Consider the following 23,504-nt stretch of genomic DNA (forward strand, 5'->3'; position numbering starts at 1 on the left):
AGAAACGATCTCATCCATTCCTTGCAGCTTGGGGTATACAGGGTTTCCTCCACACGGGTCCACACAGCATCCAGCTGGCCCTATAGTGACCCTAGGAATCTTAATAACACCTGATGCTACAAGGGCAGACCACATCTAACCCTCTCTTAGTACCCCTATAATGTTCCTGGCCCTCGTCCCGACGCGTTTCATCACTTTAGAATCATCAGGGGACTCCGGTAACACATTAGAGGTCAGAGGTCCTCTTGCCAAGCTCACATAGATACACTAAAGTCTAGCTGAAGCCACGTGAACCAAACTTCCTCAGGTCCGATCATCTGTAACCAAGTTATTTGAAAGCAGAGGTAGAAAACGGTAAAACTGCAAAAAGGTCCAAATCTCTGTATTTCCCAATGGCAGCACAATTTGGTTTAAAAATTTTGCAGTCATTGGGTATTAAGGTGGGGTGAGATTTAGATACATACAGCAAGATGCAATGTAATAAGGGTTAACGTTATCAGCTGTAGACTTTATCCATTAGTTTTGTGGATAGCTCTCAGACAGACACATTACAACGAATGTGCCTTTTCACTTGTTTTTTTTTTTGGCACACCAATTGTCTACAAAAAAAAAAAAAAAAAGAAACGTACTGTGATGTAGCTCAAGCTTAATGCAAGTCAAAGGCTCAGAAAAAAACCCAGAACAAATATCACATGGATGTAATTTATATGCTGTTTGTCTTTTACTGTTTGAAGGGAATCTGTCAGTAAGATCAAGCCACATAGACAGTATACCACAAAAATGAATATATCCCTCATACTTTTTTTAAAAAAAAAATTATATATCTTTTCATGGGACAACATTGAAGATACGACACAGATACAATATAAAGTAGTCAGTGTACAGCTTGTATAACAGTGTAAATTTGATGTGTCCTCTAACTCAATACACAGCCATTAATGTCTAAACCGCCAGCACTAAATGTGAGTACACCCCTAAGTGAAAATCGCCAAATTGCACACAATTAGGTATTTCCCTTCCCCGGTGTCATGTGATTCATTAGTGTAAAAATTAAACCTATGAAAAAATAAAGACAAACCGAGCTTGTCTCGGTGTGAGATGTTTTGCTGACTAGAGATACAGATTTTTATGGTCCATAATTACAGTAACCGGATGATTAACTCCCTCTAAAAAGTGTTACCACTTAAATGCCAACTTAATAGCAAGTAATTTCCTATTACCAACGTTGTAATTACGTTGAGCCAGAGATAACTTCTTAGAAAAAAAGGCACATTGACTACGTTTGCCAATAGATGGACCCTGAGACCAGGGCTGTATTTTGCCTTCGTGCTGCCCTAGGCACTTTAAGTGGTCGCGCCCCTTATTGACAACGTAAAACTGAGTTTTCGCACATGACATCTGTTTAAGGCAGATCTACTCTGCAAAACACTTTAAAAAGTATCAATGAGAAATGAAGGGCACTAACCCCCCCCCCCTTCAATGGGGATCACCACGGGCACATCAAAACATAGCATGAGTATAAAATATTCCCACCACACCGTCCCCACTTATATACTGTGACTGTCACACTGCCCCTAATATACTACACACTGCCCTCTCTTATAAATTATACCCACCACACCTTCCTCAATTATGAAATATGATCTGCACATTGACCTCACATCATGCTGCCCCCTCCTCACAATGTCCAATGCATGCTGCCCCCTCCTCACAATGTCCCATGCATGCTGCCCCCTCCTCACAATGTCCCATGCATGCTGCCCCCTCCTCACAATGTCCCATGCATGCTGCCCCCTCTTCACAGTGTCCCATGCATGCTGCCCCCTCCTCACAATGTCCCATGCATGCTGCCCCCTCCTCACAATGTCCCATGCATGCTGCCCCCTCCTCACAATGTCCCATGCATGCTGCCCCCTCCTCACAATGTCCCATGCATGCTGCCCCCTCCTCACAATGTCCCATGCATGCTGCCCCCTCCTCACAATGTCCCATGCATGCTGCCCCCTCCTCACAATGTCCCATGCATGCTGCCCCCTCCTCACAATGTCCCATGCATGCTGCCCCCTCTTCACAGTGTCCCATGCATGCTGCCCCCTCCTCACAATGTCCCATGCATGCTGTCCCCTCCTCACAGTGTCCCATGCATGCTGCCCCCTCCTCACAGTGTCCCATGCATGCTGCCCCCTCCTCAGTGTCCCATGCATGCTGCCCCCTCCTCACAATGTCCCATGCATGCTGCCCCCTCCTCACAATGTCCCATGCATGCTGCCCCCTCCTCACAATGTCCCATGCATGCTGCCCCCTCCTCACAATGTCCCATGCATGCTGCCCCCTCCTCACAATGTCCCATGCATGCTGCCCCCTCCTCACAGTGTCTCATGCATGCTGCCCCCTCCTCACAGTGTCTCATGCATGCTGCCCCCTCCTCACAGTGTCCCATGCATGCTGCCCCCTCCTCACAGTGTCCCATGCATGCTGCCCCCTCCTCACAATGTCCCATGCATGCTGCCCCCTCCTCACAATGTCCCATGCATGCTGTTCCCTCCTCACAGTGTCCCATGCATGCTGCCCCCTCCTCACAGTGTCCCATGCATGCTGCCCCCTCCTCACAGTGTCCCATGCATGCTGCCCCCTCCTCACAATGTCCCATGCATGCTGCCCCCTCCTCACAATGTCCCATGCATGCTGCCCCCTCCTCACAATGTCCCATGCATGCTTCCCACTCCTCACAATGTCCCATGCATGCTGCCCCCTCCTCACAATGTCCCATGCATGCTGCCCCCTCCTCACAATGTCCCATGCATGCTTCCCCCTCCTCACAATGTCCCATGCATGCTTCCCCCTCCTCACAGTGTCCCATGCATGCTGCCCCCTCCTCACAGTGTCCCATGCATGCTGCTCCCTCTTCACAATGTCCCATGCATGCTGCCCCCTCCTCACAATGTCCCATGCATGCTGCCCCCTCCTCACAGTGCCCCGTGCATGCTGCCTCTCTCCATGAGCTCCTAATGCTGCCTTCCTTTTTTCCATAATGACACCTCCATGCTGCCCCATTCATCATACTAAGACCACCACACTAGCGCTTATGCTGAGACACACACACACACACACACACACACACACACACACACACACACCCACTCTTGATATTGACTCCCCTACATTGTTCCACTCCATACTGAGCCCACACATGCTGCCACTTCTCCATAATGAGCTCCCAATGCTGCCCCCCTCTCATTCTGAGTCCTTATACTCCCCCGCCATCGATTTTGTCATTGCACTATCCCTCAACCCTTGTCCTCTGTCTCTAGCATTGGCCCCTCTCTCTCATTCCCCCAGCAGCAGCCACTCTCCCCCGCCTTCAGCAGCAGCCTCTCCCCCAGCATCAGCCTCTCTCCCCCCAGCCTCCCCCAGCATCAGCCTCTCTCCCCCCAGCATCAGCCTCCCTGCTCCCAGCATCAGCCTCTCTCCTCCCAGCCTCCCCCAGCATGAGCCTCCTCCAGCATCAGCCTCTCTCCTCCCAGCCTTCCCCAGCATGAGCCTCCTCCAGCATCAGCCTCTCTCCTCCCAGCCTCCCCCAGCATCAGCCTCCCTGCTCCCAGCTTCCCCCAGCATCAGCCTCCCTCCTCCCAGCCTCCCCCAGCATCAGCCTCCCTCCTCCCAGCCTCCCAGCCCCCCTCCTCCAAGCCTCCCCCAGCATCAGCCTCCCTGAGCATCAGCCTCCCTCCTCCAAGCCTCCCCCTCCCAGCCTCCCCCAGCATCAGCCTCTCTCCTCCCAGCCTCCCCCAGCATCAGCCTCCCTGCTCCCAGCTTCCCCCAGTATCAGCCTCCCTCCTCCCAGCCTCAGCCTCTCTCTCTCCCCCCAGCCTCCCTCTCCCCCCAGCATCAGCCTCTCTCCTCTCAGCCTCTCTCTCTCCCCCCAGCCTCCCCCCCAACCTCAGCCTCTCTCTCCCCCAAGCCTCCCCCCCAGCTTTAGCCTCTCTCTCCCCCCAGCGTCAGCCTCTCTCTCCCCCCAGCCTCCCCCCCAGCCTTAGCCTCTCTCTCCCCCCAGCCTCCCCCCCAGCCTCTCTCTCCCCCCAGCCTCAGCGCCTCTCTCTCCCCCCAGCCTCAGTGTCTCTCTCCCCCCAGCCTCCCTCTCCCCCAGCCTCTCTTCCCCCAGCCTCAGCTAATCACAGTTAGCACAGGCATTTCTGAGTATGCAGTGCGCCCCTCCCCCATCACATAGAAATGCCTGTGCTTACTGCTAATTGTGAGTATGCATGCAGTGCACCCCTCCCCCCATCACATACAGTTAGCACAGGCATTTCTGAGTATGCAGTGCGCCCCTCCCCCCATCACATACAATTAGCAGTAAGCACAGGCATTTCTGAGTATGCATGCAGTGCCCCCCTCCCCCCCATCACATACAGTTAGCACAGGCATTTCTGAGTATGCAGTGCGCCCCTCCCCCCATCACATAGAAATGCCTGTGCTTACTGCTAATTGTGAGTATGCATGCAGTGCACCCCTCCCCCCATCACATACAGTTAGCACAGGCATTTCTGAGTATGCAGTGCGCCCCTCCCCCCATCACATACAATTAGCACAGGCATTTCTGAGTATGCAGTGCGCCCTTCCCCCATCACATACAATTAGCAGTAAGCACAGGCATTACTGAGTATGCATGCAGTGCCCCCCTCCCCCCATCACATACAATTAGCAGTAAGCACAGGCATTTCTGAGTATGCATGCAGACTGCATGCATACTCAGAAATGCCTGTGCTTACTGCTAATTGTATGTGATGGGGGGAGGGGCGCACTGCATACTCAGAAATGCCTGTGCTAACTGTATGTGATGGGGGGAGGGGTGCACTGCATGATGCAGTGCACCCCTCCCTCCATCACATACAGTTAGCACAGTAGCAGTAAAGCAGTAAAGTTAGCAGTTAGCAGTAAAGCCCCCCCTTCACATATAGACAGTTTATTACCTGCTCCGGACCCGGTGATTATCCTCCAGACGTCACACTGGTGCCTGCTGTGAGCTCTGCACAGGTTTGGATGTCCCAGCTCTTGGCAAGAAGCTGATTGGAGCGCGCGTGTTGTGACCCCGGAAATGCAGCTGTCGGCAGTTCCGGGTTCAATCAGCTCCCTGTGCCCGTTGCCTGCAGTGTATTTGTATCCGCTTTAAAGACGCGGATACATACAAATCAATAGAGGGGCGCCCGTGCGCCCAACACAACACCCCCCTTTACCCCACCCCCCCCCCCACCCCCGCGAAAAGACTGCGGATTTAGTGGGATAGGTAAAAAAAAAAATTAAATTTTTTTTTTTTTTTTTTTTTTTTTTTGCAGCTAGAAGGCGCCGCCCCCCGCATCGCGCCGCCCTAGGCACCGGACCACAGGTGCCTAGTGGTAAATACGGCCCTGCCTGAGACAACATAGTTTCCACCGCCACTTCTGATGCGTCAACTTCCACCGTGAAGGGAAGTGATACATCAGGCCGTATCAACACTAGTGCTGATGCGAAACATCTTTTAAGACAATCATAAGCGTATAAAGCACCCTGTGACCAGTTAGAAAAGTCCGTTCCTTTTTTCGTTATGTCAGTCAGATGTCTTGGAATGGTAGAATTTTTTCTATGTACTCACTGTAATAATTGCAAACCATAAGAAATGTTGCAGCACTTTCAGGTTCTCAGGATGATCGTATTTCATAATAGCTTGCAACTTGGAGGGATCCATCCTAAAACCAGAAGTGAAAATTATGTAGCCCAGAAACGGAAGTTCCCGAACGACAAATACACATTTCTCTAATTTTGCATACAATTTGTTTTCCGTGAGGATACGTAAAACCTGTTTGACAAATTTTAACCCAAATCCTGCAAATAAGTTAGAGTATCATCTAAGTAAATGATAACAATTTTTTCCAATAGGTGAGTAAATACTTCATTCACAAGGTGCTGAAAACCCACAGGTGTGTTAGTCAGACCAAAAGACATCACGAGATTCTCAAAGTGACCCTCCGGCGTATTGAATGTCGTCTTCCACTCATCTCCCTGTTGGACCCGAGTCATATTATAGGCCCCTCTAAGATGAAGTTTGGAGAACCATCTAGGACTGGAAATCTGGTTAAATAGGTCCGGAATAAAGCCTGATTTACACGGGACGACCGATTGTGCGATTTCACAATCGATCGTACTCGCCCTCGTCATTTGTGCATCACGGGCAAATCGCTGCCCGTGTCGCACAAAGTCGTGAAACCCCCGTCACACGTACTTACCCGCTGAGCGACCTCGCTATGGACGGCGAACGTCCACTTCCTGAATGGGGAGGGACGTTTGGCGTCACAGCGACGTCACACAGCCGCCGGCCAATAGAAGTGGAGGGGCGGATATGAGCGGGATGTAAACATCCCGCCAACACCTCCTTCTTTCCGCATAGCCGGCGGGAGCCATGGGACGCAGGTAAGCAGAGTTTATCGCTCCCGTGGTTCACACGGAGCGACGTGTGCTGCCGTGGGAACGATGAACAACCGGCACAAGTAAAAATAAACGATATTATGAAACTGAGCGACGAGTACACGACTCACGATTTGTGAGCGATACTGCGTCGCTCAGAGGTTTCACACGAGACGTCGTCGTGTATGATGCCGGATGTGCGTCACGAAAACTGTGACCCTGACGATGCATCGCACAATCCGTCGTCTCGTGTAAAGCACCCTTTACAGGTGGCATCAGATATGGATTGTGAACCGTAATCTAGTTAAGGCTGTGTAAATCCAGACAGGGACATGTGGCGCCCCTGAGGCTACAGTCACTATAAGGTACTGCACCTCACTAGAGGTGCAGTATTCATCCTGGGTAAGGAGGAGGTCAGTGCCGGTCATTCACAATCCACCAAAACACACAGATGCCCTTTCACTGGGACTGGGCTAGGGTAGAGACATTGGAAGGTGACCATCACTAATGTAGTGGACCTTTTGCTCACTAGTTCAGGAACCTGTGGGGGAGGGGCGAGCAGCACAGAGATTGAGAGGGAAGTGGTGAGTCATAAGACTCACACACTCAGTCTGAGGAGGCAGAAAGAAGCAGATCTACAAGAGAGAGGTCCTAGGGACGGGTGGCTGCAGGAATTATCCCAGGACCAGGAGTGAGTACACTCCGGGGGAGAGAGGAGCCACACACACACAGAGTCTAGTCACCACCGGGAAGCAAGTAATATGCACGAGAATACAGTCGCTGAGGGGAGAGCTAATAGCTCCCTCAGGACCGGCGCACATCTCAGGGTACAGAGCCCTAGGCTGGTGGGCACTTCAAGGCCTGCCAGCAGAATCCGCCGGGCAGAGGATTTCAAGTCCTCTGGCCCACAACTGCGCCTGGGGCAAAGCAGCATATAGAGCCAGGAGCCGTCACCATAGGGCAGCCCATCAACGGACTCACTCTGCCTGCTAGACGGGATGGGGAACATAAACACTCCAAAGGACAGACGTGAGTGGCAGAGCAGGGAACCTTGCAAGCAACGAAAAGGAATCGGCAATGGTATCCCAGCTGAGTAGGGGGGAGGAGAGTGCAAGGACATCGGTACCAGAGTGCATCAGGGCACGGGCGTAGGTATGCAACTGAAACGCCGATGTTACACCTCCCAAGGTTGTTTTCCAGTCCAGCTCCAGACTCTTTAGTTTGTTGCTAACTCAAAGTCAAGCACAATGAAAAAAACTGAGGTGAGAAAACGACTGAAGCAATAGTTTTAATAATATCTGTTGTATCTCTCAAAATAATAGGTGTTTCTATTTAGTGCTAATTTACATACAAACGAGTTGTTTTCAGAGTTGTAACTAGGAACACATTCTCCTCGCAGCGGTGTTAGACGTTCACAGTAAACCCAGGAGCGGGTGAATTCTCCAACACCCGCCACGGCTGCTGCTTTTTTTTTTTTTACAAAATGTGACAAATTCTTATCTACAGAAATAAACTCAGCAGGCAGCGAAAATGCCGGAATATATAAATAGACGCTAACAGATAGCAGGAAAGTTAGAGGTTGTGGAAGTTGCTGTATGTTCCTCCGTATAAAATAATGAAGCAGGTTTTGTATTCAGCATATATGCTGCACTGTGTTATAGTATTGTGTGTGGGAACTATCTGGGGAAAGTTATTAAGACTCGCAAAGATTTTAGCTTCAGTGTGCGCCAGTTTTCGGGCATACATTACGGTATTTTTATTTTTTTTTGCATCCCTGTTCCCTTTTACCAAGTTATTATTAGTGTAGAAAGAGCAAAAAAGATGTAACATTTTTCCACAAAAAAAAATCCTGATTAGAGATGAGCCACCACCCTAGTGTTCGAGTTCGGTTTGGTTCATCGAACGGCGGGTGTTTTCGTCGAACGTTCGTCGAACACTTTTGAACACCATTGAAAACAATGGCAGGCAAACACAAACACATACAAACATGCACAAACACGAACGCATACACACATATTATGCTCCCCTTACCTTCCGTTCCATCGTCGGCCTCCTGGGACTTGCAGTTCGCCGGTACAAGATGTGTATCGGGTAACCATTGCGACCGATGCTGGAACTTCCGCTGCTAGAGCGCTGACATCAAAGGCAGGAAGCACTTGCCTCTGGTTGGTCAGCGCGCTGCCTTTGAGTAGCGTCTGACAGAGGAAGTTCCTCCCTCGTCACTATGGTTACCCGATACACATCCTTTAGCGGCGAACTACGTGTATTGGGTAACCATCACGACGAGTGAGGAACTTCCTCTGTCAGCTGCTACTCAAAGGCAGCGCGCTGGCCAGTCAGAGGCAAGCGGCTCCTTCCTTTGAAGTCAGCGCTCTGTCAGCGGACGTTCCGGCATCGGTCACGATGGTTACCCGATACACATCTTGTACCGGCGAACTGCAAGTCCCAGGAGGCCGGCGATGGAACGGAAGGTAAGGTGAGCATAATATGTGTGTGTACGTGTGTGTTTGTGTATGTTTGTGTGTGTTTGTGTGTGTTTGTGTGTGTTTGTGCATGTGTGGAATGGCACAATAGGGGACCAGGATGGGACATTTAACAAGTTGTGGAAGGAATTGTCTGCATTGCAATGATTTCCTATGGAAAATCTTTCTTTGCTAAACAAGTCACTTGGTTAACAAGCACACTCCCAGAACGGATTGTTCTCGTTAACCAAGGTTCCACTGTATTAACATTGAATAACAGTATTACTGTAAAAATTCAGTTACGCTTTAGGTGATCGAACTGTTATCGAACATAACCTCGAACTGTCAAACTTGAAGCTAATTGTTCGCGTTCGTCGAATGACTCGAACATCACCGAAAACAGGTCGAATTTGAGATTGGCAAACAGTTCCATTCGAACACCGCTCATCTCTAATCCTGATGCAAATTTTACAACTTTTTTTTTACAGAAAACTGGTGTATAACAAATTTGGTGTAATATTCAGTTACCCCCCCTTTATGGCTATATAATGTGGCCTAAATACTGCATATCATGTAGACACTGTACTATATGGGATTGTTATTTTGGCATTATATGGCAGTATAGTGTTATAATGTTGGCTTAAATTATGAAAAAAAAGTCCCAATTTTGTAAGAAATACTATAGCAAAATCAAATCACTATATTTATGCTCCCTATTTTCACTTGTGTTCAGCCTCTTCAGTTTCACAGACCGAACCAAAAGCAAGCTAAAATCAACCAATCAATCAATAAATCAATAAAATTAAATTCAAACTTGTAGCCACTTAATTTTGTGATATATAATTAGTGGCTGGAGTAAAAATATTCTACTATATTGCTTCAAATAGATTTAAAAAAATCACTCCCATCAAAAATGTTGTCCTCTTAATGTATTGCAGTCTTATTAAATAGCACTGTGTACTTACAATTACTCATTTTGCTAATCTATCCAGTTAATTAAAAATTAATTAACGTAGTCTACTATGTTCAGGTGTCCGCCTGCAGAAAGCGCATGTGCCCGAAAATGGTGTACGACAGCGCACACACTTACTCCGTCTGCTCCATTACAGTCAATGTCCCCATCGGCATTTGTCCGAAACACATTTTTTCGGGGAGGAGGAGGGGGGTTCGGACGGATGCCCCGACAGGAACAGTGAACGTAGGTAAAAACGCAATGTGAAAGTGGCCTTACAATCTTACTGTAAGAAAGAGTTCACTGATGAATTCCCAGTTACCCCATTCTGCAGCCAGAAATGTACAATGGTACAAAAAGCCTATAAAATTAAAAGTGGTGCAAAATGTATAATGAACTCTATTGTAAAAGTTATTTTTTAGCCCATAATACATGTATTGAATTTAAAAAAAAACCTTGCCCCTGTAGGTGTTAATGTCTTTTAAAACCTATACACCTTGAGAAGAACTGGTCCACATTGTGACATGTCACTGACTAAACGTCATGGTGTACTCACTTTGCTTGTTTCAGCAATAGGAACACAAACCATTTAAAAGTCCAGTTGGTTTATTAAAACACATAAACTGCACTCGTAGTCTGTAATATTCGCGGTATGTCCTCTCCGATTCGAATACACTTCTCCACAGTACTGCTCCAGTGGACCTATCAGGCACCATACACTGACCTCTGTCCGTATTCACACCGGATTTCAAGTCTGTCTACCTTCAGGTGGTTTGGCATACCTAAACACACACACACACACACACACACACACACACACACACACTGAATTCAGTTAGCCTCAGCGAACACTTGAAACTTCCTCACACAGACTGACCATTTGCCAAATAAACAGTCTCATTAGGACATATGAGACACATCCATGAGTGGGAATATGTGGATAGCTCACCCATCTCTCTAGCTATCTGTAAACCTGGCCCTTGAACTACTTAGCAGAGCTCGTGACAATACAGGTACCAGAGTAGACATTCCAGGTTTACATCCAGAGGACAACCACCTCTGGGATATATACCGGCCATTTACAATGTAGTCAGTTGCCATCTTACAACATTCAGAGTTTCAATATTGATCGCTGTCAGTCCACTAGGTGAAGACGAAAGCTATGGGATGCAACCAAAGAGTTAAATTATTATTTATAATGATATCATAAAAATGTCTATTACCAGTTATAAATGATCCCAAATGGGGTCACCATATCTATTACAAACTGTGTCCGGTAAATTTTCCGGAGCTCATTTCCAGTCATTTGCAATTTCTTACAGGATACTTAGAGCAAAAACTGTTTAGTTCTTATCCCAGGAAAATAAAATTTGGTTGGCTTTATAGATTTACTACAATTAAGCGATTGCATGGTGTCAGGCGGCATAACCGGAGTACAGCAGTATGTTAGGAGTGAATTACCGATCACTGTTCTTGTGTTTATTAAATCCCATGTTATTAATTGTCTACTGTCTAATGGCAATGTAATTTCCTTAATTGGCTTCTGTTATTTTTTTTCATCAGGACCGGAGAAATCTAAATCAGCTGCTAATATTACAACCTATAAAATACCATATAATACCTTTATAAATGCCTATAAGGATTTATCCAAACTAGAAAAATCACTTTTCTGATGGGTGCCATATTGAATTACTGGGGCACACAACCGAATTTTCAGTTTTAGTGCTATCCGTTAAAAAAAAAGGATTGCATTCGGACCAGTGTTATTCAATGAGGATGTGATGATTCGGTGTATATAAAAATCATAGCATGTACCATTTTCTTCTAAGAATCACATGGTACTCGCCAATTCAAGTCTATGGGTCCGCAAAAAGAAAAAATCAACATCCGAGTGTGGTCTGATTTTCACCATTGCTTGTTTGTACTTGTCTCTGTAATATACTGAAGACAGGCTGTACAAGGGGCTACAGAGTAAAGGTGCGTTTACATTGCTTGCTGATCAACGGTCCTTTATTAACCTTTCTACACAGGCAGACCGCAATTGATAATGCACACATGAAGGAAGGTGCCAGTCCCGGGCCATTTGGGCACCGGGCTCTTTCACTGTATACGGATGGGAACTCGAGTGGGGTGCATGACTTTTACTGGTTTCTTCAGGCCGATATCCGTCACCTCTCTGGAGGTCATCATCATAGATAGTCAGTGACACACAAAACACCAGTGCACACTTAGCCAACCAGAAAGTTCACTTTATTCTGCATACCATTATGACAGACATGGCCTTCCTTTCCCTTCTTCCTCTTGAAGTGTGGGGGTACTTCCTCTTGAACTGTCCCCCTCAGCTATCTTGGATCTCATCCTCAAGCTCCAGGGTCTGTGTCTCTTTGGCTCTGACTTCGCTCATCTTTGTCCGATTCTGGGCCATGGTGGCTCTCTAGCCAGATGACTCTCTAAGCCCGCTGGGGGAGTCGTAGGCTCCGGACCTCTCAATTTTACCTCATGGTTCCCTGAATGGCCCTAGCACCGAGGCTACGTCTTCTCACACTTGAACCCTATTCTAGACTGGTTCCTCTCGAGACCTCCCAACCATCCTCTTTCCCGCATTTGTCACTTCCCCTTTAACCCTTTTTCTTCCATCCTGCCATTATCTCAGCCTTAATCTTAATATAACACACAGAGTATGTGACGTAACTGGTATAGGGCAAGCCCACCACACACACTGAGCGATTTGTAATAGATCATTCAGTGCACATTAGTGCACATGGGTTCTGCGTATACAGGACAATGCAGTGATTGTGCAGTCTAAAAGATCATTTCAACCAATGAACAAGCATTTTGCTCTATTGTCATGTGATCGGCAACTTGTTTAGACTAAACTATTAGGGTAAGATAAAAATCGAGTTGTGTACGTGGACCTTTAGCCACTCATATTGCAGAGTAGCTTTACTAAATCATATATTATGGCTTAGCAGTGCGCTCCTTATCGGGGTTGAGGATCTCAATGGAAATTCTTATCAGGTAAGGGATGTGCCACAGTATGTGGCCTACCGTGCTCCAGACAGTTAGAAATAGTGGGGCAGATTTACCAAAATTGTCTAATTTTAGACAGTGCAAATGCCAAAATGTTGCATATTTAGTGCATGCCAATGCATTTGTAGACAATGCCCCTTTTGAAGCCACGTAAGCCACCAAATTAAACCACTGAAGGCAGATAAAGTATGCACTAGAATTCAGGAGTGTTTAGCTTAAAGTAAAGTCAGTATATGTGAAGTAAATGTTTTAGGACATGGTGCCCGACACAGGGCTGAAGTCACCCCAGGTCTAATTTTCAATTCTCTTGATGGCCTCACTTTTTCTGTTAAATATAATTGCTCAGGTCATACTGTGGCAGTGTGATAAAGCTACTACTAACAATCCTGTAGAGCTTTAGAAATGTATCCAGATCTTTTGTAAATCAAATTTACATATAGAAAGTTTAAAAAGTAGAAAGGTGAGGCCTCTCTTTTACAGCTGGCATGTGTCTTCAGAACAGTAGTCTCATTTTTGGTACTGGCACATCAGGCTGCTAATACTACAACACTGGTTCTGGCTTGATTCACATTGCCTGCACTTTTTGAACCACCTATTTCCATTACCTTCTCATGCTACTGTAGATGGTGGTTGAGCCCCCCTTTACTGTTTTATGCTAATTGTCCATGTTGCCCAAGAAATGTGTTTGAAGTATCAAATACGCTGTTAATATATGTAGTAGTAGAATAAAGGGGGCTTTACACGCTGCGACATCGCTAGCGATTTCTAACGATGTTGCGAGCAATAGCACCCGCCTCCGTCATTGGTGCAATATGTGGTGCTCGCTGCCGTAGCGACAATGTTCGCACATACCTTGTCAGCGACGTTGCTGTGACCGCTAAACAATCCCTCCTTCAAGGGGGAGATGCGTTCGGCGTCATAGCGACGTCACTGCGGCGTCACTAAGTGGCCGTCCAATAGAAGCGGAGGATCGGAGATGAGCGGGACGTAACATCCCGCCCACCTCCTTCCTTCCTCATTGCCAGTGGACGCCTGTAAGGAGATGTTCGTTGTTCCTGCGGTGTCACACATAGCGATGTGTGATGCCGCAGGAACGACGAACAACATCATACCTGTGGCAGCAGCGATATTAAGGAAAGGAACGACGTGTCAACAATCAGCGTTTTTGAACGATTTTGCAATCGTTGATCGTCGCTCCTTGGTGTCACATGCTGCAATGTCGCTACCGGCGCTGGATGTGTGTCACTAACAACGTGACCCCGACAATAAATCGGTAGCGATGTCGCAGCGTGTAAAGCACCCTTTACTGGTGCTGTTAGTGAAGCACGGGTCCCCGATGTAGCAGAGCCAGGACCAGGTAGCGGCTGACACCACCTAGTGGTTGGGTAGGGGCAGCGGGAGACCATATGTTAGGTAAGAAAGGAGGAGGAGTGACAGATGGCCAGTGGGTTGGTTAGAGAGGCTAGCCTTGTGGGGAGTCAGTTCTGCATGCAGAAGAGTTCAAGGACTATAGATTGAGCAAAGGCCGGTTAAGGGTGCTTTACACGCTACAATAAATCTTACGATGTGTCGGCGGGGTCACGTCGTAAGTGACGCACATCAAGCATCGTAAGTATGATTGTAGCATGTAAAACCTCCGTGCAATTGCGATTGAACGAAAATCCGTTCATCGCATGCGCGTCGTTCATTTCTCAAAAATTGAACGTGCGGTTGTGCAATGTTCCCGAGGCAGCACACATCGCCGTGTGTGACACCCCGAGAACATTGAACGACAGCTTACCTCCATTCGCGGCTCCCGCCGACACTGCGGAAGGAAGGAGGTAGGCGGGATGTTTACGTCCCGCTCATCTCCGCCCCTCCGCTTCTATTAGCCGGCTGCCGCGTGATGTCGCTGTGACGCCGAACGTCCCTCCCACTCCAGGAAGTGGATGTTCGCCGCCCACAGTGAAGTCGTATGGACGGGTAAGTACGTGTGACAGCTTTTAATCGATTGTGCGGCACGGTCAAAAAATTGAACGTGCCGCACATACAATGGGGGCGGGTCACATCTCATACAATATCGTATGCAAAATTGAAAGGTGTAAAGCAGGCTTTAGGCAACCCTGGGATAACCTCCTAAAGGTCCAGAGCCTATGGCTCACCCATTCCAAGGTGACGCAGATGCCAAATTCTAAGGACCCAGTCTGTATACATCACCGCATGGTGGTCCTAGGTATAACAGCTTAACTTCTGATCCCGTGCTTGGTGCAGTACAACCTATTACAATGCTGGCACATGGCCAGAGCTATGTGATCAGGGCGGCTGACCTGCTGCTCATTTTACTACCTAAGCTTGCCCCTTTGTCAATGCATAGACATACTATAGGGCATGTCAGTAATTAACTGGATGCACCCTGACTGCTGTGCCCAGGCAGTACAGGGTTAAGCATTCTTCCCATGTCCGATTTAACACACCCTCCCCTTATAGATTTTGCCTCTCCCCTTATAGATTTGGCCCAATGGGATCGTTCCCAGAGTTCCATAGTTCTTTCCCATATATAAAGTCCCTCTCTTCCTGATTCCGGCCTCTCCTCACTGCGTGAGAACCGGATCAAGCTGGTGAGAGATGACTGACATGCTAGGTGACGCTGTCAGGGACAGGATCAGGAGGGAAGGGGACGCATGGCTTGCTGCAATTCTTGGTGAGCAGCGCCCCCCCCCTCCTGAGGCACAGACACATCAACCGGTCGGCAGGCGGCCTGCCCGTGCAATCCGCCCTCCGGAGCGTCTGAGCCCCTCTGCAGGATCGTCTCTGCGCAGGCGCGGGGGGCGTGTGCGCGCCCCGCGCTCAGGACGCGCGCGTTCACGTCCCTCATGCGAAGCCCCGCCCACCCGCCCAGCTCCAACGCATGCAGCGGCCGCAAGCCTTACCTGTCCTGCAGGCAAAGCGGCGCTGCCATCTTTAACATCATCGCTCCCTGCTCTGCCTCCGTCTGCTGTCCCCAACACGCTGCAGAGCTCTGCACCTCCTCCACCTCCTGTACGGCCGATTCCCTCTGCTATGGGAGGCCATAATAGTCGCAGCAGCTCCTCCTCCTCCTCAGCAGAGGAGTGTGCTGCACAATCTATGCCCCCGATGGCAGTTACTTATCATTCCCTCACACCCTGCAATGCATCAAAAGTATGCAGGGTGGGATCTGTGGCAGAAGCCACAAATGTAGCACCCCAAACAATGCCACAAATCATCAACAATCAAGGGGGGATGACTGGTCATCCTGCTATGACTGCAGTGATGGCTTGGCCTCCTGCAGCATCTGCAGTGATGGCTTCGCCTCCTGCAGCACCTGCGGTGATGGCTTTGCCTCCTCCTGCAGCACCTGCGGTGATGCCTTGGCCCCCTGCAGCGCCTGCGGCGATGGCTTTGCCTCCTGCAGCGCCTGCGGCGATGGCTTTGCCTCCTGCAGCGCCTGCGGTGATGGCTTTGCCTCCTGCAGCGCCTGCGGCGATGGTTTTGCCGACTGCAGCACAAGCAATGATGGCCTTGCCTCCCACAGTGCAGAACGTACCCCAGCCCCCTCCTACTCAATCTGCCCCCTGGGTGGATTACGCAGCGGGTGCTGGAAGCACGGCCCACGGTCGGCGACGCCGTGGGCGCGGTAACCGCTCTGCTGCCTCCTCAGCCTCTTCGCATTCTCGAAGCCCTTATAGGCGTCGTCGCTACGATAGGGATCAGGATCGACATACCGGCTATGCTACGCGCCGGTCCAGGTCCTCTCGCCGACGTCATCGTTCACGGTCCTCAAGATGGCGTTCGCCTTCAACCACGGCGGAGTCGTCTGATGAGTCTGGAGTGTCTGGTAGGCCCTCTCGACACAGAACCAGCCGCCAGAGGGACGCCGAGACATATATAGACCAGGCGCACGTTTCAGCTGCTCCACAGATACCGCTTAATCCTACAGACCCTCCTGCTGTCGGTGAGTACAATTATTCGGGGGCTTGGGCAGGGCCTGATAAAACGGCTATGTCATTACAAACACTGCTAGCACATATTAATACCCCGGGTAATAAGATATTAGTTAACCCGTTATTACTTGGTCAGCAACCGGAAAAGAGACCCAACCCCCCTCCCCGTGCGGATATACATAGGGACACGTTTTTTTGTGGTATTTCCCCCTTGGGTTCGCACCTTGATGCCGAGACTACTAATAAAATATGGGCCAATGACTACATTGACATTTGGTCTCTGGTATCCACTGAACAATTTACGATTGATAAAGAGCGGCGGTCCGCTGATCGGCCTTTTGAGAGGAAACCCAGAGTCGCAAAAACAATTAACAATTGGCTGCAAGCCTTTTTTGTCATGGGTTGCGTTATGGGTCAAAAGCACCCCGAACGTTGTTCTGAGCTCTTTATATATGCCGATTCAATTTATAACTCTTTCAAAGCGCATGGCGGCTCGGCCTGGTGGCGCTATGATGAAGACTTTCGGCGCCGTTTAGCACTCCAACCCCATTTAGGTTGGGGAGTAAAAGCTACGGACTCATGGTTGCGTTTCATGATGACGCCAAAAACCCCCTTTCCGTCTGCGGCCTCTGGCAACTCCGCCGGTTCCAGTTCAGTGGCCGTGCGTAGACCCGGCACGTGCTGGTTGTTCAATGAGGGTCACTGTCGATTCTTCGGTCTCTGCAGATATAAACATGAATGCTCCAATTGCGGAGGCACACATGCCGCAGTCAAGTGCTCCAGACCTTCTCCAAAATTGCCAGCTAAATCGTCGTCAACTCCGTCCGACCACAAAGACCCCAGTGAGCGTAGCCGCGATGGGGCCGTGGCTCGACCGTTACCCCAATAAAGAGGCTGCCGCGCAGTTGCGCTTTGGATTCAGTTTCGGGTTCTTCATCCCCTTCAACTTTACCAGACTCCCTCTTTTTGCTCAGAATCTTAAGTCCGCTTATGAATTCCATGACGTCCTGCTAGACAAGCTTAACACTGAGTTAACTAAAGGCAGAATCGAAGGCCCTTTCCGTTCACCACCATTTTCCAACTTGCGGGTGTCCCCCCTCGGAGTCATACCAAAAAAAGAGCCTGGAAAATTCCGTTTGATACACCACCTATCTCACCCTAGAGGTTCTTCCGTTAATGATGGTATACTCGAGTGTGAGGCGTCGGTGACTTATGTATCTTTCGACAGAGCCGTCGAGTTAGTCAGGAAGGCGGGTCAGGGCGCGCTCATGGCCAAGTCGGATATTGAGTCGGCTTTCCGCCTCCTGCCGGTCCACCCGGATTGTTACCATTTACTCGGTTGCTTCGTAGATGGCTATTACTACTTTGACACCTGCCTTCCTATGGGATGCTCAATCTCATGTTCCTATTTTGAATTATTCAGTTCGTTTTTAGAGTGGGCGGTTAAGGTTGAATCCCGTTCCCAATCTGTCATTCATTATCTTGACGACTTCCTGTTTGTGGGCCCTCAAGGCTCCTCCCGTTGTCAAGTCTTATTGGATACGTTCTGCACACTCATGGCCAGATTTGGCGTTCCGTTGTCTGAGGACAAAACTATCGGTCCTTCTCCAGTCCTATCTTTTCTAGGTATCGAGATCGATTCGAACGTAATGGTCTTCCGGCTCCCAGATGACAAGGTTTCGAGGCTGCTGTCCATGATAAAGGGGTTCGGCGCTGTACGGAGTGTGACACTACGTCAGATGCAATCGTTGCTGGGCCTCTTAGTATTTGCCTGTCGGGTTATGCCAATGGGCAGAATTTTTTCCCGCAGGCTCTCACTGGCTACAACAGGTGTTCGGCTCCCCCATCATCGTATCCGGATTACCTCCCGCTTGCGTGAGGATTTGGCCGTGTGGGAAGAATTTCTTTCCAGGTACAACGGTCGCACTTGTTTTCAAGATAGTTTCGTGTCCAATACAGAGCTACCACTGTTTTCTGAAACATCTGGGTCGTTGGGTTTTGGCGTTATCTTTAAAGACCAATGGTGCGCGGAGCGTTGGCCTTCCTCCTGGCATACCAACGGTTTCATTTCCGATATAACGCTTCTTGAGTTGTTCCCCATTGTAGCAGCTGTGGCTATGTGGGGCCCTGCTATTCAAAATAGGCGAATTTTATTTTACTCGGATAACTCGAGTGTGGCCCACGCGATTAATCACCTGACTTCGTCTTCCCTGCCGGTTATCAAGCTGCTGAGATTTTTGGTTTTTAAATGTTTGGAGCTCAACATTTGGTTAAAAGCTCGCTATGTTCCGGATACGTGCAACATGATAGCTGTTTCCTTGTCCTGTTTTGACTTTCAGAAATTCCGACACCTTTACCCTCAAGCTCAAGCAGAGGGAATCTCGTGCCCATCCAGCATGTGGGACCTGCTGGACTGCAGTTGATGCCATTGGTGACATCCTCCGTGGCCCCGGTGACATGGCGTTCTTACGGTAAGGCATGGGCCGAATGGTTAGTTTTTGCTGCGGGCCACCCGATCGCGACATCTGAATGTTCCAGGTTGGAAGCAACTTGCCAATACCTGATGAATATGTATAACAATGGTTTGTCCAGCGCGGTTGCTAGGAACCGGTTGTCCGGCCTCGCCTTTCATTTTAAGCTACGGGGATGGTCGGATGTTACCAAATTTTTTATAGTGCGGCAGGCAGTCAAGGGATGGAGCAGAGGGCGGCCTAGCAAAGAGAGCAGGAGGCCAGTTTCCTTTAGCCTCCTATCTCGCATCATTGACGGCATACCTGCCGTCTGCCCTTCTCCTTTCGAGTCTGCCCTCTTCTCCGCCTCTTTCGCGTTGGCCTTTTTTGGTGCATTACGCATCGGTGAGTTGGTGTCTTCTTCTAAAGGCACCCATGGTGGCCTCTGGCATGACGATGTTATTTTGACTAATGTGGGTTTACGTATTCGCATACGTAAATCCAAGACTGACCAATCCGGAAAAGGCTGCTGGATTCCCTTATTTTCCATATCCGGACCGGTGTGCCCCGTTAGATTAGTTCATAATTATATGGCGGTCCGCCATGGGGAATTTTCCTTCCTAGTTCATGAAGATGGTTCCCCTATGACGAGATTCCAGTTCCTGTCAGTTTTTCGGAAATGCCTCAGGTCCTTGGGTTTTTTTCTCCATTGGAGTTTGGCACTCATTCTTTTAGGATCGGGGCTGCAACGGAGGCAGCCCGGGCAGGATTGCCCAACGAAGTTATTCAGCGTATTGGCCGCTGGCATTCGGCTTGTTTTGCGCGCTATATCAGACCGGAACTACTGCTTCATTGATAATTTCCTTTGCAGGTTGTCAGTTAAATGCCAGTTGCTGTTCCCACGCTAACGGTTTTTTACTTTTAGGCGCTGCTAAACCGGTGATTTGGCTGCTCGGCCATTCCTATATTTTCTGGGCTGGACAGCGAGCTGAGAATCGACCTGGCGGACGGGCCCTTGGATTCCGTGGCTTTGAGGTCCGTACGCTCAATTCGCGTATATCGCGATTTGTGCGTTTTAAAGCAGGAATTGTGGTTCGACATCGGCAATTAGAAGGGGACAATTCGCCCCTCATGATTACGGATGGCGTTCATTTGAACGAAATTGGCTTAGACATATTCTTGTCTGGCTTACAAGACGGCATAGAGCAAGCGCTGTGTTTGATGGGTGGGGGTCGGAGCGCAGTCTAAAGTCTTTGCTCCTCCGTGGCGGTATTTATCCAAAACTGGTATGTTTGTTAAGCTGAAGTGCGCCGGGAGTCCGGCCTGGCACAACGCTTCGTTTTGGAAGTTGCTAATAGTTATGGTTATCTTTGCTGTGACCGACCTACCTCCACAAAAAAGATGAGAGTATGAGTGTTTTTTGATAAAGCTCTCCAATAAAGTTTTATATTTTGGTTACATTGGTGTCGGTGTGTTTAATTGGACATGGGACGTGTTGGTTGGGGGGTTCAGGGTCTCAGCAGTCTATAGGGCATGTCAGTAATTAACTGGATGCACCCTGACTGCTGTGCCCAGGCAGTACAGGGTTAAGCATTCTTCCCATGTCCGATTTAACACACCCTCCCCTTATAGATTTTGCCTCTCCCCTTATAGATTTGGCCCAATGGGATCGTTCCCAGAGTTCCATAGTTCTTTCCCATATATAAAGTCCCTCTCTTCCTGATTCCGGCCTCTCCTCACTGCGTGAGAACCGGATCAAGCTGTCCCACCCTCCCTCCCTAATGTTTGTGAATTGTACAAGTCACAGCGGTATTTATCCAAAACTGGTATGTTTGTTAAGCTGAAGTGCGCCGGGAGTCCGGCCTGGCACAACGCTTCGTTTTGGAAGTTGCTAATAGTTATGGTTATCTTTGCTGTGACCGACCTACCTCCACAAAAAAGATGAGAGTATGAGTGTTTTTTGATAAAGCTCTCCAATAAAGTTTTATATTTTGGTTACATTGGTGTCGGTGTGTTTAATTGGACATGGGACGTGTTGGTTGGGGGGTTCAGGGTCTCAGCAGTCAAGCGGGCATGGTTAGTTAATGAAATGAGCAGGTCAGCCAGCCCCCTTTTCAAAATATTCCAATCACTTACCAACACAACATAAATTGTCTTGTGTTGAGCACAGGCATGGAAGTTCAGCAGGAGAAGTGATAGGAGAAGTATGTTAGTGGAATATATAACTTTCTACATTAAGCTTATATAAGTACATTTTTTAACTTCATAACCCCTTTCATTCATTTTCACCCCCACTGCCCATTGATAAAACCACTTTGAGACACCATGTAATGTTTTTTTTTCCTTTTCATGGCAAAGGACTGAGGAGTATGAAAAAATTTGAAATATGAGGGGGTGTAGATGGCAACATAAAAAAAAATCAGTTCCTCTTCACAAAGGAGAGAATGAGCTCCTGTTGTGTCGCTTTCAGCATCTCAGTTTTTCTCTTCTCACCTGCACATGCCGGCAAGAGCACTAATTTATTCTCATCAGTGCCATTGTCCTCCAGCTCAATTAGCCATTTTTTTTCTCAGTGCAATTACACCAGGGAGGGAGCAAGTTGCAGCTTAAGTAGACAGCAGTTCGGTGATCCCTCACCCGGTGCCTCTTCTTGTCCATCACTTGCTGTTCCCGGGGCACAATGGTAATAGCTGTGCAGATATTCACTGGTCACAAACTTCATAATTATGAGAAGTTAGAATATAGCAGAATCTGCAGCTGTTCTGCTCTTTTCATCGCTTTGCATTTGCTAATTTGTAATTCTGTATAGAGTACATTTCAGATCAGCTGAGGATATGAGACAATAATAGGGATACAGCTGTATGGAACATGATGGCACTGCATAAATAGTAATATTAAAGGGGTTGTCTGATTAGGGAAAACACTTCATATGCTCTTATTAGGACATATTCATATCATGAATTAGGATCCTCTACTTAAGATTCCTTCTATAAGAAAGGGATGGAGGACGCTAATGAAAAACTAATCTTGTCTGTATATTTATTAGCTACTAGCTGTAGCATCCAACATTGCCCGGGATAGTAACTAAGTCTCTTTTTCCCTGTCTTTCTTCATCTCTCACTGTGTCCGACTCTACCTCACTCCCCCTCTCTCTCCCTCACTCCCACTCTCCCTTACTCCCACTCTCTCTCTCCCCACTCTCCCTCACTCCCACTCCCATACTCCCCCACTCTTCCCCTTCCCCACTCTTCCACTTTCCCACTCTTCCACTTTCCCACTCTTCCACTTTCCCACTCTTCCATTCTCCCCCTCTTCCACTCACCCCCTCTTCCACTCTCCCTCTCTTCCACTCTCCCTCTCTTCCACTCTCCCTCTCCCCACTCTCCCACTCACCCTCACTCCCACTCTCCCTCACTCCCACTCTCTTTCACTCCCACTCTCCCTCTCCTCACTCTCCCTCACTCCCACTCTCCCACTCTCCCTCACTCCCACTCTCCCTCACTCCCACTCTCCCTCACTCCCCCACTCTTCCCCATTCTTCCCCACTCTTCCCCACTCTTCCCCTCTTCCACTTTCCCACTCTTCCACTTTCCCACTCTTCCACTTTCCCACTCTTCCACTCTCCCCCTCTTCCACTCTCCCTCACTCCCACTCTCTCTCTCACCCTCACACTCTCCCTCTCACACACTCTCCCTCTCTTTCCCTCTTCCTCTCTCTCTCTGTCTCTCACACTGTCCCTTCCCCTCTCTCCCACTCTCCCCCTCTCTCCCAGTCTTCCCCTCTCACCACCAAAATCATATTAACTGACACATAAGATGTCTTATACTAAGAATGTCTTTGTTGCCTATAGCTCCTATTAATGATCTGTAGCCAAGTAGAAGCAGAGCTGTGATTGGTTGCTATAGGACACCTGATAACTATACAGGCTCACTGTCAAACCAGCCAATATATTACCTCACATATCCAAACGGTAAATAAGCATTTTTGCGGCGTGAATAACAGTAAAATGTGGGGTTAAACTTTCCCCTCAAAATATAGTACATGACGTTCTATGAGACAAATGAGGTGTCTGTACAAAATTTTGTAAATTGTTTGTAAATGTGATGGTGCGGATTCCTTTAGCGGACATATACACACATACACTCAGATTTATATATTAGATTCATTCTCATAGGGGAGTGTCCAAATTATTTAATTATGGTAAGCTTGGTCTGGTGTCTAAAAAATATATTAT

At 48.5% G+C, this 23,504-nt stretch overlaps 1 protein-coding gene across 2 annotated transcripts in view; it reads right to left on the reverse strand.

Annotated features, from left to right (window-relative positions):
• The window catches only part of LOC142301208 (neuropeptide Y receptor type 2-like), a 90,707-nt gene that overhangs the window by 39,990 nt on the left and 27,213 nt on the right, over positions 1–23,504 (reverse strand). Inside the window, exon 1 of one of the 2 annotated variants that reach the window (XM_075342236.1) lies at positions 5,627–5,712. The exons of the other annotated variant lie outside the window; for it this stretch is intronic. The gene's annotated coding sequence lies outside the window, so the exon portion shown is untranslated. Of the gene's footprint in view, positions 1–5,626; positions 5,713–23,504 lie in introns of those variants that run through there. 2 annotated transcript variants of the gene reach the window in all.

This window comes from Anomaloglossus baeobatrachus, chromosome 4 (genome assembly GCF_048569485.1).
Source record: "Anomaloglossus baeobatrachus isolate aAnoBae1 chromosome 4, aAnoBae1.hap1, whole genome shotgun sequence".
NCBI classification, from domain to species: domain Eukaryota; kingdom Metazoa; phylum Chordata; class Amphibia; order Anura; family Aromobatidae; genus Anomaloglossus; species Anomaloglossus baeobatrachus.